Source organism: Danio rerio, chromosome 2 (assembly GCF_049306965.1).
Source record: "Danio rerio strain Tuebingen ecotype United States chromosome 2, GRCz12tu, whole genome shotgun sequence".
Lineage (NCBI taxonomy): Eukaryota > Metazoa > Chordata > Actinopteri > Cypriniformes > Danionidae > Danio > Danio rerio.
The window spans coordinates 60,452,501-60,467,978 of NC_133177.1; the positions used below are offsets into that span (position 1 = coordinate 60,452,501).

Sequence of the window (15,478 nt, forward strand, 5' to 3'; positions counted from 1 at the left end):
AATGAATTATGTGGAACCCTGCATTTTTACAGTGTATTTTTGTAGTATTGTATTATTATATATACATATTTAAAATGAGGAACAAACAATATTAAATCAGTTCAAATGTATGAGATTAAATATTTGACAAGGATACACAAAAGTGGTCATTTTTATTTAAAACGAAAGTGATATACATCTGTAATCATATGTAATTGAAATTTATACTCGCGTTTCAGCAAAATTTTGTTATCCTTTTTAATCTGTGGCATGACAATTGACTTAAATAAAAAGAAATATTGATACATTTTTTTAATGATTTTTGTTAATTATGAATTACAATTTACTAATACTAATATTATTATTTAGGAGGATTTTTATTACTATTATTAGTGATTTTATTTAAAATTGTGCAACACTAATAAATGCTCTTTTATTTCTCAATTATTTTTTTATAAATACAATCTGTATTAATAAAATGTTAAGTTTTAAATAAACGCTAAAATTAACAGCTAATAAACAATATAGGCAATAAAAAAAACTTTAAATTTAATATTATTACTACTACTACTAAACTGCACATTCCATTAGATTAGATTTTCAGTTTAATTGAATTTACACTTTTTAATTTACTGGATGGATTTGTCCATATTTGACCCAATATTGGATTAAACCCATGTGTGTGTGTGTGTGTGTGTGTGTGTGTGTGTGTGTGAGTTTTATTATTGTTGTTATTATTATTTATTTATTTTTTTATTTTTTTTTATTTAAAATATTCAACTAAATATTCAACTAGGGGCAGCACGGTGGCACAGTGGGTAGCACAATCGCCTCCCAGCAAGTAGGTCGCTGGTTTAAGCTGGGTCAGTTGGCAATTCTGTGTGGAGTTTGCATGTTCTCCTTGTGTTGGCGTGGCTTTCCTACAGGGTCTTTAAATGCGCTATAGGGGAATTGGGTGAGCTAAAAATGTCAGTAGTGTTTTCCAGTGATGGGTTGCAGCTGGGCATCTGCTGCGTAAAACATATGCTAGATAAGTTGGAGGTTCATTCCGCTGTGGCGACCCCAGATTAATAAAGGGACGAAGGTAAAAACAAACAAAAAAAAAGAATATTCAACTAATAGACCTGCATTTTAAAATTATCGTTATGTAAAAAAATGGCCTAACATTATTATTTTGTATTAGCATTAAGACTAATACTTGTAAAGGAGTTGCACGAGGCAATAAAATTAATATAAAAAAATAGATTTAATAAAATATGACTCAACATTCAGGTACTTTGGGGTTAGGTGACACGGTGGCTCAGTGGTTAGCACTGTCTCCACACAGTTTGCATGTTCTCCCTGTGTTGGCGTGGGTTTCCTCTGGGATTTCCGGTTTCCCCCACAGTCCAAACACACGTGCTATAGGGGAGTTGATGAACTAAATTGGCCGTAGTGTATGAGTGTGTGTTTGTGAATGAGTGTGTATGGGTGCTACCCAGTACTGGGTTGCGGCTGGAAGGGCATCTGCTGCGTAAAACATGCTGGAATAGTTGGCAGTTCATTCCACTGTGGCGACCCCTGATAGACAAGAGATTAAGCCGAAGAAAAACGAATGAATGTATGCTTGAGCCCGAATAAAACAGCACAATCTAGACGGTGTCAGATGACGGACAGCAGCTTTGACGACTCTGCGTTTCTCTCCGGCTTGTGGGATGAGATCATCAGACTCACAGTGGAGTGTGTTTGACCAGTCGTCTGTTTCACACACATTTGCTCTCATTCAGAGTCAAATCTTCACAATTCAGCTGCAAATCACTCCATTACCCAGGAAACACTGCAAACACACACACACACACACACACACACACACACACACACACACACACACACACACACACACACAAAGACTTTTGCTCATAAAGAGTCTGAGCTTTGGAAGGTTGATTTATACAGTGGTGTAAATTTAGGGTTGACGAATATCCACCGACCACAGAAATGTCCCCACCAATAACTTAATCCACTTTAATCTATGCTGTCAACATTAATATAGACACACAGAAAGGGTTAATCATGTTCTCTCCTCGAGTCCCATCGCCCTTAAAACGGATATGGACATTGTGATTGGCTGAGCCTTTCCCTGCTGTCATGTGGGAGGCTGTGGCTACCTTCAGAAGTAGCACCAAATGCAGTGGATTGTTTTGAGCAAGAATACGGTGTTTAGGGTGACACACACACGTAAGCAGCAAAAAAGTGGACATAAGGTGTTTTTTTTTTTTCGACGAAAGTGTGAGTCACAAACTCCATTAAGTCCATCATGATAATGCCGTTAATGCTTGTGTTTTCCCCTCTTTAATGCACAGTCTATCGTTATAGCAGGCTGATATAGGGTGCGTTCACATCTGTAGTTCGCTTCATTTGGTCCGGACCAAGGGCAATAAATGATACATTGTTGCATCTTCTGCCGTCTTTGGGTCGTTTACACACCACACTGCTGGCTTTGGTCCGAACCAGTTGAAACGAACCAAAATGCAGTCATCTGACAAAATCCACATCTCTCATTGGCCAGATGTTGTTGAACATATTTCCTAAACTGCTTATTGATTGGTCAGCATTCACGTGCGGGAAAATGCCAATGAACTCCCACAAGTAAACAAAACCTTTTACTCTGGATGGATGACTGCGCTGACTGACTGTATCCCTGCTTTAGACAAAATATACATTACGAAAATGAAGCGCGGCTGGAAAACAGTGTTTATTGCATCGCTCGTCACTTCAGGAGGAGGCGTGAATTAATTTAGCTAAACTGCGACATGCTCATCTTGCGGAAATATTACCAACGATCCATCAGGTAATGTTTTCCCCTCTCTCTCTGTTGGTAAAGAGCTGTCAACAAATATTTTTCCTCCATATCCCATAATGCACAGCGCATCAGCATACGGCAGCTGAATTAGTCCATAACGCACAGTACTTTTTGCGGTTGGACCTGTTTTAGTACGAATCATATTCTCACCACAAACGAACCGCTCCAGGGATCGTTTAAAAGCGTACCGAGACGACCTCTTCAAGCAGGTCTCGGTACGCTTATTTGGTCCACTTTTGGTGCGCACTCGAGTACGATTGCTGCATTCACACCTGCCCAAACGAACCGCACCAAAAGGGGAAACGAACTCTAGTGCGATTCAATCGAACTAAAGGCAGGTGTGAAAGCACCCTTAGGCTAGTCTGTGAATAATATGCCCTGAAAATTAACTGCAAAATAAACAGCTAAAGTATACACACCCCGCCAGTAGAGTATATGTAATGTGTATTTATGTAGCGCATTTATTGTGTATGGCTATACACCCAAAGCGCTTCACAATCATGAGGGGGGTCTCTCCACACCACCACCAGTGCAGGATTCACTTGGATGATGCGACGGCAGCCACAGGACAACAGCGCCAGTGCGCTCACCACACACCAGCTATTGGTGGAGTGGAGAGACAGTGATAGAGCCAATTCGGTGGAAGGGGATGACTTGGACGCCATGATCGTAAGGGACGATAAAGGGACTTTGGCCAGGACACCGGGGTTACACCCCTACTCTTTTACGAGAAGTGCCATGGGATTTTTAATGAGCACAGAGAGTCAGGACCTCGGTTTAGGACCACAGTTTAAGCGCCCCCTGCTGGCCTCACTAACACCAGAGCTATGCAGAGCTAGTATCAGCTAGTGTTACTGATAAGCCTCCGGTGACCTGTTATTGTGAGTTTTTTTCCATTTTATACGGTTCCTTTTACAGCATGGATGTTGTAATGTAATTAAAATACAATCAGTTAAACAGACTTTGGCATTCATTTAGTTGCTCAAGCGTAAAACTAGACAAAACGCTGTTTACTCACACATGCCAGTCAGAATCAGCAGGCTAGTGCAGAAGCTCCATTGAATATAATGGGGTAAAATAAATGCTCATATTATAAAGACATGGCAGGGGGAAATGTAATTTAATGCAGTGCTTCTTGCACAATCTGAGACCCACTTTATATTGGATATCACTCAGCCAGTGGAGATCGCTGATTTTTAAAGAAAACATATCTTAAACGGGCCGATTTTGCAATGGCTTACAGTTCACCGGAAACGATTAACACAGATTACTGGCAAATTAAAAGTCTTTTAGCATAGTTCCATTGTAACGTTCGCTTGCAGAACGTATTTTGGATAAGTGTGTGCGTTTGTTTGTATGTTAGTGTGTCGTTTCATGCATGTGTTACAGGTACGAATGGCATTGGAGGATCCGCATTTCGTGCTGATGACGTTGGCCGCTGACGCTGGGTTTGTGCCACTAATCGCTGGTTGGCGTAGCGTTTAAAAGCCGAGCCCAAACTGCAATGGCGACCGCTCTCTCTCTCTCTAGCTGCGTCCCAAATGGCACACTATACACTATGCACTCATGGACTATGTACTTATGCACTTACACACTCAACAGGATAGTACATGTATGTAGTGTTGTCCCAAATGGCACACTAATGTTTTTTTACTAAACGGAAATTCAAACCGTTTCCCTGATGATGTTTGACGGTTGCCAAATCAGTTAAATAAACAACCGAATTATCAAATAATACCTGCCGTGAGTATTGCCGCATTCACCATCGGGAGGCGCTATAATCACTCTCATAGGGGAATTTTGCTTTCTCCATCCAAAATAAATAAAGTTATCCAACATGTGCGTCCGATAGCTCCGCCCCTTCCGCTACGTAAGCAAACCTGCGGTCGTTGAGTGCGTGAAGTGTCCATCATTACACACTTCATTTTAGCGGCTGAATGAGTGCATCATCCGGGTAATTAAAGTGCACTTATTATTTTTATAGTTTTCAGTGTGAACACACTACTTACACTATTTATACTACAAAATGGCGTAGAATAGTGCATAAGTATGCGATTTGGGAGGCAGCTTCTGTCTCTTTCCTTCTCGCCACTTCTCGCTCTTATTCTTTCTGTGGGTCTCTGTGAGGACAGTCTCTCTTGCGAGGGCTAGTCTGAGAGAATGTGTTTTGCTTGTTTAATGCTCTTGTCTAAAGTTTGCGATTTAATAATGCAATATATTTGCTTGTGAACTTGTCCAGCAACTGACATGTTTGAGTGATGCCTCGGAGAGGTGTAGGAGTGAGTAAGTCGCGCGATATACATATACAACACTCAGATTGATATTTTGTATTAGTTCATTAGGTTCAGGAGAATGTGCTGTTTTCTGTATGTTTTGTTTTTGGTTAGAGCAGTTTAGTTTAGACGTTTGGTACGTTGAAGATGTTTCTTTTCATGCTTTTCTTTTCATGTTTAGTGTAGTTTGGTGAAAACAGTTACTGAGTTTTGTTATATTTATTTCTTTGATTTAAGCACATTCAACTACTTCCTCTCCCCCCAGGTAATTCATTATTTAATCATTGTAAATATTTTTCTTTCACTGTATAATATATTTTCACTGGTTTCATTGGATGTATGGGCAATAAATAATTGCAGTGATTATTTAGTTCAGTTTATTTCTTTCTCCATCCGCTTGTCACACACATTAAACTAATGTATGTTATGTCATCTACTCCTAGTTTAATATTAACATCTAAAGGACGTAACATCCACATATACCCAGTTCTGCTATTCTCTCAGAGTAGCTTGTCTAATTTCAGTTGAAACAATTTGTCAGAAAAAAATACAGCCCGTGTATAGGCACAACACTGATATAGGAGACATGTTTCATTTGCACTATGGCTAAAATAAAGGGAAGTCTTTATTAAACTCTCTCTTTATCAGTTAATAAACATAATTCGAACATTAAACTATCAGGTCAGCTTATTGAAAGGGTGGTTATTTTATTTTTCTAAAAAACTGAACCCTTTATTCATCAGCGATCGGCGCAGTGGAATGAACCGCCAACTTATCCCAGCATATGTTTTATGTAGCAGATGCCCTTCCAGCTGTAACCCAGTAATGGGAAACACCCAAACAATTGGCAGTTCATTCCTCTGTGGTGATGAATGAATAAAGGGACTAAGCTGAAGGAAAATGAATGAATGAATTTTGTTTGTTTGTTTGATACAGTTAAACAGCAATGCAAAGAATAATATAAGGCTGACATTTTCTTTATGTAATTAATGCATACACCCACCCCACCTCCAACCCCAACCCCAACCCCCAGTGACATCATTTGTAGAAGTGCAAGGAAGAAGGAGCTGGAGCTCAAGCTCCCCCTTGCTAGAGCTCAGTTCTGCCCAAGTGGCTCTGCAGTGAGTATCACTTGGAAAATGTGGTGCATCTCTAACATCAACACACTTTTAGATTTCCATTGTTGCACATTTCTGATGTGTGGTTGGCTCTTACATCAATATGGAGTTTTAAAAATGCCCAGAGCTCATTGTTACTGACATCAATTGTATCACGATTTGCTATAATATCAGTTATCGGCCCAGCTCTACTGTAAACTCACAGACTTTTTAGGTCACGTGCATAACGCATGTTTATTTCCCTCATTTAAAATATAAGAAACTTTATTTTCTGATCTCATAACTCTGTGGTGAGTTGCTTTGGAGAATATACACAGATGTTTCAATATAATCTTAATATATACTTTCTATGTGGATTAATATTTTTGGGTTTTACAGCAAATGTCACATCCATATCACTGTAATTGCTCTACAGTGGATTGCCGTTTAAGCAGCATCTATAACTTTTTCTTTTTTGAGCATTATTAACTCTAGATGATGGATAATAAAGCCTACAGTGTCTCTTTTCCAAAGGTACATGAACTGTGAATGTAGACCAAATTGTTCAGTAACTGTTACTGTTTTAGTTTGGGAAGGTCATCATTTCTGAGAAAGTGCTTCTGATGGTGAGGAAAAGACGGAGACCGATATTAATTCATTCATTCATTTTCTTTTTGGCTTAGTCTCTTTATAAACAAGGGGTTGCCACAGCAGAATGAACCACCAACTTATCCGGCATATGTTTTACGCAGCGGATGCCCTTTCAGCTGCAACCCAACACTGGGAAACACCCATAGTCTCTTGCATTCACACACATACACTACGGCCAGTTTAGCTTACTCAATTACCCTATAACACGTGTGGTTGGTCTGCGGAGGAAACCCTCACCAACATGGGGAGAACATGCAAACTCCACACAGCAATGCCAACTGACCCAGCTGGGGCTCAAACCAGCAACCTTCTTTCTGTGAGGCGATCAAGCAACCCACTGTGCCACCCTAGACACTGATATATTCTCAGAAAACGTTTTGCAGAAATCTCATTTTGCATGCTGTCTTCATCAAAACTGAAATATAAACTCATGAAACGCTTGGCTTTCAATTTTTTTTTTTTTTTTTTGTAGGTTATTACGTTAATGTTTTCCTGTGTTTGTATATGAAAAAAACAAATATTGAACAGTACAATTCTTATTTCTCATTACTTTATGATGTATATCTTTTTATATTTTTTAGCATGAAACTTTCTTTATGGATTAGGGATGCCACGGTTCTCAATATAATATTAAAGCGTTCTGTTCGTCCTCCATGGTTCAATACGCGCTTGTGAATTGCGGTTTTCTCGGTTTTGCGTTTAAATAATTAATGTGTATTATATGTCTCCCAGAATTGACTGTGTGTGTCTAAGTCCATGAGCTGAGATGAGGAAACTCCTCCCCGCAAGTAAATATCCAATCACTATGCTCTAAAGCAGTGGTCACCAAACTTGTTCCTGGAGGGCCGGTGTCCTGCAGATTTTAGCTCCAACCCTAATCAAACACACCTGAACAAGCTAATCAAGGTCTTACTAGGTATACTTGAAACATCCAGGCAGGTGTGTTGAGGCAAGTTGGAGCTAAACCCTGCAGGGACACCAGCCCTCCAGGACCGAGATTGGTGACCCCTGCTCTAAAGTTAGGGGGCGCTAGACCATCATTCCACACTTGAACATGGCGAGCAGCGGTGAAGTGAGGCAGAGGCAACAGTAAAAGGAAGTACTGACGAAGTTAGGCAACAGTACGAGAAAGCAGTGAACAAAAAATAACTGTGTGCAAGCATTGTTTACACGTATAACCATGACTGCACATCTGCAGCGCCATCACCCAGCAATATCACTGTCTGAAGGCAGGAGAGCAGAGAAGGTAATAAAGTCCTCCAAATAGCCACAATCTCTCGCTGAATCTTTACAACAAACATTCCCAACTGGTTCAGAGAGACACATAAAATAACAAAGGCAGTGCGGGTGTTTATTGCTGAAGATTTGCAGCGGTTTTTGGCGATTGGAAATGCGGACGTTTGTCATCTTATAAAAGCACTCGATCCGCGTTACAGACTACAGTCTCACATTTTTTTTGCACCGAGATAATTAAGATGGTTTATTTATGCTTACTATAGTACAAATATGTTTATTTGAAATGTTCAATTTATCTTTATTAACTCCACATGTATGTTTATTTTCAAAGTGTAGGATTTTGTGTTCCCCAGTTTGTACATGGGCTCCCAGCAGCTGTGAGATTTCACTGTTCATTTATTTATACACTAGGAACTAGTGTACTTTTCTTGGCTTTTAAGTAAAGCAAAATGAGTATTGCAATAAATAGTTTTTATTTTTTTTATCCTTAACCTCTTACTGTTCCTATTGCCTATAGAATAATAAATAAATAAATAAATAAATAAATAAATAAACATGTCAAGCCATGCGAACCGAACTGAACCGGAAACCGTGTTAAAAAAACTGAGGTATGTCTTGAACCGTGGGCTAACTGTATTGTTGCATTCCTAATATGGACCATAGTAAAGCTCAATGTGTCTTCTTCCTTGTGATATCTGGTTTATGTTTGTAACTCACTGGGGTCAAGAACTGTTGCTAATTAAAGTTATGTAGGTTTAAGTCCCCCAAAAGTGAGTGCTGGCTAACAGGTTGACTAAATGCCTCTCTATAAATCCCAAATACAGCACACAAATTGCAGTGACACAAATATCCTGATTTTCAATTAAGTCCAAGCAATAATTATCATCCTCCAAAATACAGCTTATCCAGATTTATTTATCAATCACTTTGTGCAGTGTTTTACTCACAGTTCCAGCGTATCATGCACTCATGAAGCACTTGGGAAGGTTTTCTATGCTGCTTTACCACGTTCACAACCATTCACAGCACAGTCACGGTGAAACGGAAAAGAAAAAGAAAGTCGCGCTACCTTTGATTACGCACCTGTCCCTTCATCATCTTCTTTTGGGGTTAACGGCGGTTGGCAGACAAACTTAAATGGTGCATTCCTACCACCTACTGGACAGAGGTGTGGAGTGCACATAATGTAGAAAAAGAGAGAAAGCATCAAATCAATAGTTTTTCCTTTTGACATAAGGTTATTTTGCTTGTTTCAAGAAAAAACTCACTTTATTTTGGCATATTATTTCTTAAAACAGGACAATATGTTTTTCTTGTCTGGAAAATTCTTCTTGATTTAATATTTTTTTTAGATATTTGAACTAGAAAAAAGACAAATAATGTAAGTACAAAAACGTTTTTTGTTTTTTTTTTTGTTTTTTTTTTTTTTGCAGTTGGGGCGAGGCAGTGGCGCCGTAGGTAATGCTGTCGCCTCACAGCAAGAAGATCGCAGGGTCGCTGGTTTGAACCTCGGCTGAGTTGGTGTTTATGTGTGAAGTTGGCATGTTCTCCCTGCGTTCGCGTGGGTTTCCTCTGGGTGCTCTGGTACAGGTGAATTGTGTAGGCTAAATTGTCCGTAATGTATGAGTGTGTTTGTGAATGTTTGCGTGAATGTTTCCCAGACATGGGTTGCGGCTGGAATGGCATGAAAAAAATTTACGCTGCGTAAAAACTTGCTGGATAAGTTGGTGGTTCATTCCGCTGTGACTAAGAGACCAAGCCGACAAGAAAATGAATGAATGAATATATATAGTTGAAGTCAATATTATTAGCTCCCCTTTGATTTTTGTTTCTGTTTTAAATATTTTCCACAGAGCAAGAACATTTTCACAGTATGTCCGATAATATTTTTTCTTCTGGAGAAAGTCTTATTTGTTTTATTTTGGCTAAAATAAAAGCAGTTTTTAATTTTTTAAACACCATTTTAAGGTCAATAATCTTAGCCCCTTTAAGCTATTTATTTTTTGATAGTCTACAGCAGTGGTTCTCAAACTGTGATACGTGTACCACTAGTGGTACGCAGGCTTCCTTCTAGTGGTACGCGGAGGAATTAAATATGTGATGTACATGCTACACACATTTCAAAATTTATCAAAAATGATGTACATAATAAGCCATATACGACATATAGCCTATATTTCTAAGGTAATCTGCCACATTTTTTAACTGTGCAGAGTTGTAGCTGCTTTACTGGGCCTACAACGCTACTATATTTCAATACTGCTCATTTTGGTGGTACTTGAAGAGACAATTTTTTTCTGAGGTGGTACTTGATGAAAAAAATTTGAGAACCACTGGTCTACAGAACAAACCACTTTCATACAATAACTTGCCTAATTACCCTAACCTGCCTAGTTACCCTAGTTAAGCCTTCAAATGTCTTTTTAAGCTGTATAGAGGTGTCCTGAAAAATTTCTAGTCAAATATTATTTACTGTCATCATGGCAAAAATTAAATAAATAAGTTAGTAGAGATTATTAGAGTTATTAAACGATTATGTTTAGAAATGTGTTAAAAACAAATCTCTCCGTTAAACAGAAATTGGGGAAAAAAATGAACAGTGGGGCTAATAATTAATTAATTAATTTATATATATATATATATATATATATATATATATATATATATATATATATATATATATATATATATATATATATATATATATGAAATGCGTTGATTCACATGAAATGAAAACGCATTATTTTAAATAAAAACCTATGGATATTACACTATATTAGTTTTCATTTGAGCTGTATATAACTTTTCATTTAAATAATGTATTGTCTGTAAATCAAAGCATTTTAAAAATTGCCTACACCAAAAAAAAAGTTTTAGTAAACAAATAGAACTGCTGCAGAACCATTACAGGTTCTTACCGTCAGTCAGATGGAGAACGAGAAGAATAATCCACATCAAATCTATATCATTTGTGTTTATTCACTCAGTGACAGCAGTTCATTTTAGAGTTCAATGTTCAAAAAAAAAAAACATCAAAACACAAATAATTATATTCAGGCCTAAAGTGTGTATATCTTTTCTTCTTTTTTATATTGTCATTAACTCAACTCAATTTATTTCTAGAGCACTTTTAACAAACCACAATGGTACTGAGCCAAGTGGGCTGCATAAAACAGATAAAATGATTTGACAAGCAGTTGACAACGGTCTTTGGTGGATTTACGAAAGAAGACTTGCATGAATGGCACTCGCGAAAGAAATATGAGATGTTAAAAAGCGTACACAGCGGCGTCTGGTGCATTCACAAAAACTGCAAAAAACATATTTCCTGGGACGTATTTGGTGCTCTCCAGAAATCTATACAGGGGTGCGGAATCAGAATGAGCCTGGGTTGAGCCGGACTCACACCGAGATACAATGCATTGCAATAATCCAGACATGAAGGGATGAAGGCATTAACAACTTTCTCCAAGTCACTGAAAGAGAGGACAGACTTAGATCTATGATAAAAAAATATATACATTTTGACAACCGCATTAATTTGACGATCAAATTTAATTTAAGAGTCAAAAATAACACCAAGACTTTTTACAGAACAATTTATTTTTCCATGAAGAAATGACAGATTGACATTAGAATCCGAACCTTTTTGACTAAAAATAATGAATTCACACTTGTCCTCATTCAGTAGGAGAAAGTTATTCGCTAACCAACAGTTGACATCAGCCAAACAACTAAACAGAGCCTGGCGGAAGGATTTATCTTTAGATTTTATCAATATATTCAGGAGTGTGACAAAAAAAAAGTCAAAACCCAAAACAGTCAATAACAAAACATTATTTTATATATTTCACAGACTTACCTCACTGATACAGAGAAGATACAGATCCAGCATCATGTCAGTCTGTCATTCATTTCAAAATATTACATATGAGGAAGGCAGTTTTATTCTGTATATTATATTGTTTTAATGGGTGACGCAGTGGCGCAGTAGGTAGTGCTGTCGCCTCACAGCAAGAAGGTTGTTTGCGCTACAGGTGAATTGGGTAGGCTAAATTGTCTGTAGTGTATGAGTGTGAATGGATGTTTCCCAGTGATGGGTTGCAACTGGAAGGGCATCCGCTAAGTAAAACATGTGCTGGATAAGTTGGTGGTTCATTCTGCTGTGGCGACCCCAGATTAATAAAGGCTGACAAGAAAGAAATGTATTGTTGTAATATTTATATTAAAAAATGTTGAGGCAAAAAAAAAAAAGCAAATATTCATGTAAAGTACTCGTTTATTATGATTTATAAAAAGTGCTGTTTTACCATTAGAGCATATTAATGCAATACAGACAAGTCATAACCTCTTATTATGTTTAAAACAACATGTCATACTGTAATTTATATTTAAAAACATAAACACGCTATTGCAATACAAACACTTCAGGGATATTTCATGTTGAGTACATATTTTAGCACATATAACTGTTTCAACAACCACACATTTCATCAAAAAAGACAAGAACTCTTTTTAAAAATATAATATTACAACGATTTCAAATAAAAAAAAAAAGTTCACAAATTTTTTTTTTTGCTGCATCATCATATTAATAAACATGCAGGATTAAAAATCACAGTGAGCAGCACGGTGGCTCAGTGGTTAACACTGTCACCTCACAGCAAGAAGGTCGCTGGTTTGAGCCCCGGCCGGGTCAGTTGGCTTTTCTTTGTGGAGTTTGCATGTTCTCCCTGTGTTGGCGTAGTGCTCTTCCGGTTTCCCCCACAGTCCAAACACATAGGGGAATTGATGAACTAAATTGGCTGTAGTGTATGAGTGTGCGAGTGTGTGTGTCTGTGTGTGTGTGAGAGAGAGAAGTAGTGTGTATGGGTGTTTCTCAGTACTGGGTTGCAGCTGGAAGGGCATCCACTGTGTAAAACATATGCTAGATAAGTTAGCGGTTCATTTTGCTGTGGTGACCTCTGATAAATAAGGGACTATGTCAAAGAAAAATGAACCAATAAATAAATGTTCAATAGTGTTATTATTAATGGGGTTTGCCATAGGCAAAGCCCATTATTACTATGCTCTTTCTGCTTATTATTATTTTTTTACAGGACGCAAAGTAAGTCTAAGTGGAAAAAAATGAGCATTTCACTAGCAAACAGTTAACAGGTTTTTTAACAGAAAACAGTTAAACAGAGCATGAGAATGAGAGATAATGGATCTACTTGGATAGGGAAACCTTTACGCACAGACATCAATTAGTCTATAAATACTTAATTACGTTTGTTAAGCGCAAATATTCGTTTCAAAACTATTTCTAAATTCAGTTCTAATTTCCAACAAACGAATAAATGAATATTAACGAAGTGTGCTCAAAAACCTGAGTTATATCCTAAAACACATGCTGTGCCCCATATGGTCTAAAACCTGAAAGGTGGGAAAATCTAAGCTTGTTTTTAATTAAACAAATATAAATATGGATATAATAAATAATACTGCTAATAATAATAACATTATACAAAAGCAAATTGTTATGAATGAACTGAAAAAGCCTCCCGAGATGAAGAAGACATAAAAGCAGTGATTTTTCATATTTATGTAGGCTAGAAAATAATATGTTTTGTAATATTTTAATCCTTTATATTTATATCCTATATATATCCTTAATATAAAAACTTTTTCATATGTAAAGATATTTGCCTATTGCTTTCTTGTGCGTATTAAGCAGTGTGTAAGCGAGGCGCAACTCTGTGCCGGAGTTTAGACCGGGTTTGTTTTGGTCTAATGAAAGCTGAAACTAGCAAACAAGTATTGCGCTGCGCCTTGCGCCCCATTGTGCCGGGTGTATGATAGGGCCCTTTGTGTCGATTTTCTGGATTCAGTTCTTGATGGCGCTGGAAATGAGTGTGACAGTAAGAGTTCAGACACACCAGACAGGACTTGACGGCTCTGTTTTTGGCTCCAGTACAGACGTCACACTCCACATCTCCAGATGCAGCGGGACTCTGAGCAGGACCAGCAGCTTGTAGTTTGCTCTTCTGCAGTTTCTCCAGCACTTCAGCCAGCATGGTGTTTTTAGCTAAAGCGGGTCTGGGGCTGAAGGTCTGTCTGCACTGAGGGCAGCTGTAGACTCTCTTCTGATCCTCCTGATTCCAGCAGTCTGTGATGCAGCTCATACAGTAACTGTGTCCACAGGAATGGAGACTGGATCCTTCAGGAGATCCAAACACACCGCACAGCTGAACTCATCCTGTGCTACAGAAAATCTGAATTTAGCCATTTTACTGCTCACACACACAGAGACAATGACACAACACACCCAACACTGATCTTTACTTTCGATTTCTCTCAAGATTTCCTGATTTTATAGGGTTAGGGCGGGATCTGAAACTGCACTGGAGTTTAGGCCACTCAAGGTCATTCACAGAGTTCCTTTGTTATTAACTGTGTATTCAGGGCTGTTGTCCTGTTGAAAGATAATCGTCACCTTAGACTGAGGTTCAGAGTGCAGATTTTCATCTCTGTACTTTTCTGGATTCGTCTTTCTCTTAATCTTGCCATTTAGTCCTCCTACTGAAAGACATGCCCACAGCTGATTCTGTATCACCATACTTTACTGCAGGGATAGTGTTGGCCAGGTGATGAGTGAAGCCTGGTTTCCTCAAGACAATATTTGTTTCACTCAGAAAATGTTGCTTTTTATGGTCTATGAATGAATAGGGCTGGGCGATATTGCAAAAAAAAAAAAAAAAGATCACGATATCAGTATCAATAATTATTGATTTTTTTTAACAATCCATTTAGGTATGTTAAGATTTTTTTAAACCACTTTATTTTAATTTACCAACATTATTAAGGCAAATAGTTTTTATACTTAAAAACCAAAATATTTAAACAAAATATAAGGGGCCTCATGTACGAAGACTTGCGTTGAAATCATACTAAAACATTGCGTACGCACAAAGCTGTAAATGTGCACAGTAAAAAAATTCAGATGTATGAAACACTGCATACGCCGAATTCCACGCATATTCTCTTCGTACATGCGAACTGAGCGCACGTGCACAAGCGCAAAACCCCTCCCTGCCTCCTCCCCCGTATGAATATGCTAATGACTATTAACGAAAAAGCAACGGCAAAAGCAAGCAAGAAGAGAAACTTTGAACAGAATGTGAACTGGAGGTGCTCCTTTCAGAGGTAGACCGGAGAAAAGCGGTGTTATGCCTAGTTCAGACTGCGTGATTTTAGCTCGCCGACAGGTTTTGAGAAATCCCCTACAAATGCCTGAAATCACAGGCAAATCGCTGCTCGTGCACGTGAGTGACAATCACACACTATGAACTATCAAAGACGTGATCTGAGAGAATCGCCGATGAGTCACCGATGCCTGTGAGATATTTGGCGTGCTGAAT

General features: G+C 38.1%; 1 protein-coding gene across 7 annotated transcripts in view; it reads right to left on the reverse strand.

The window, feature by feature from the left end:
• Positions 1–15,478, reverse strand: part of ncana (neurocan a) — a 248,356-nt gene that overhangs the window by 202,703 nt on the left and 30,175 nt on the right. For 3 of the 7 annotated variants that reach the window (XM_073931834.1, XM_073931812.1, XM_073931823.1), the window contains exon 1: positions 9,026–9,184. The exons of 1 other annotated variant lie outside the window; for it this stretch is intronic. The gene's annotated coding sequence lies outside the window, so the exon portion shown is untranslated. Of the gene's footprint in view, positions 1–9,025; positions 9,236–15,478 lie in introns of those variants that run through there. 3 more of the 7 variants (XM_073931819.1, XM_073931830.1, XM_073931828.1) reach the window with 3 other exon arrangements.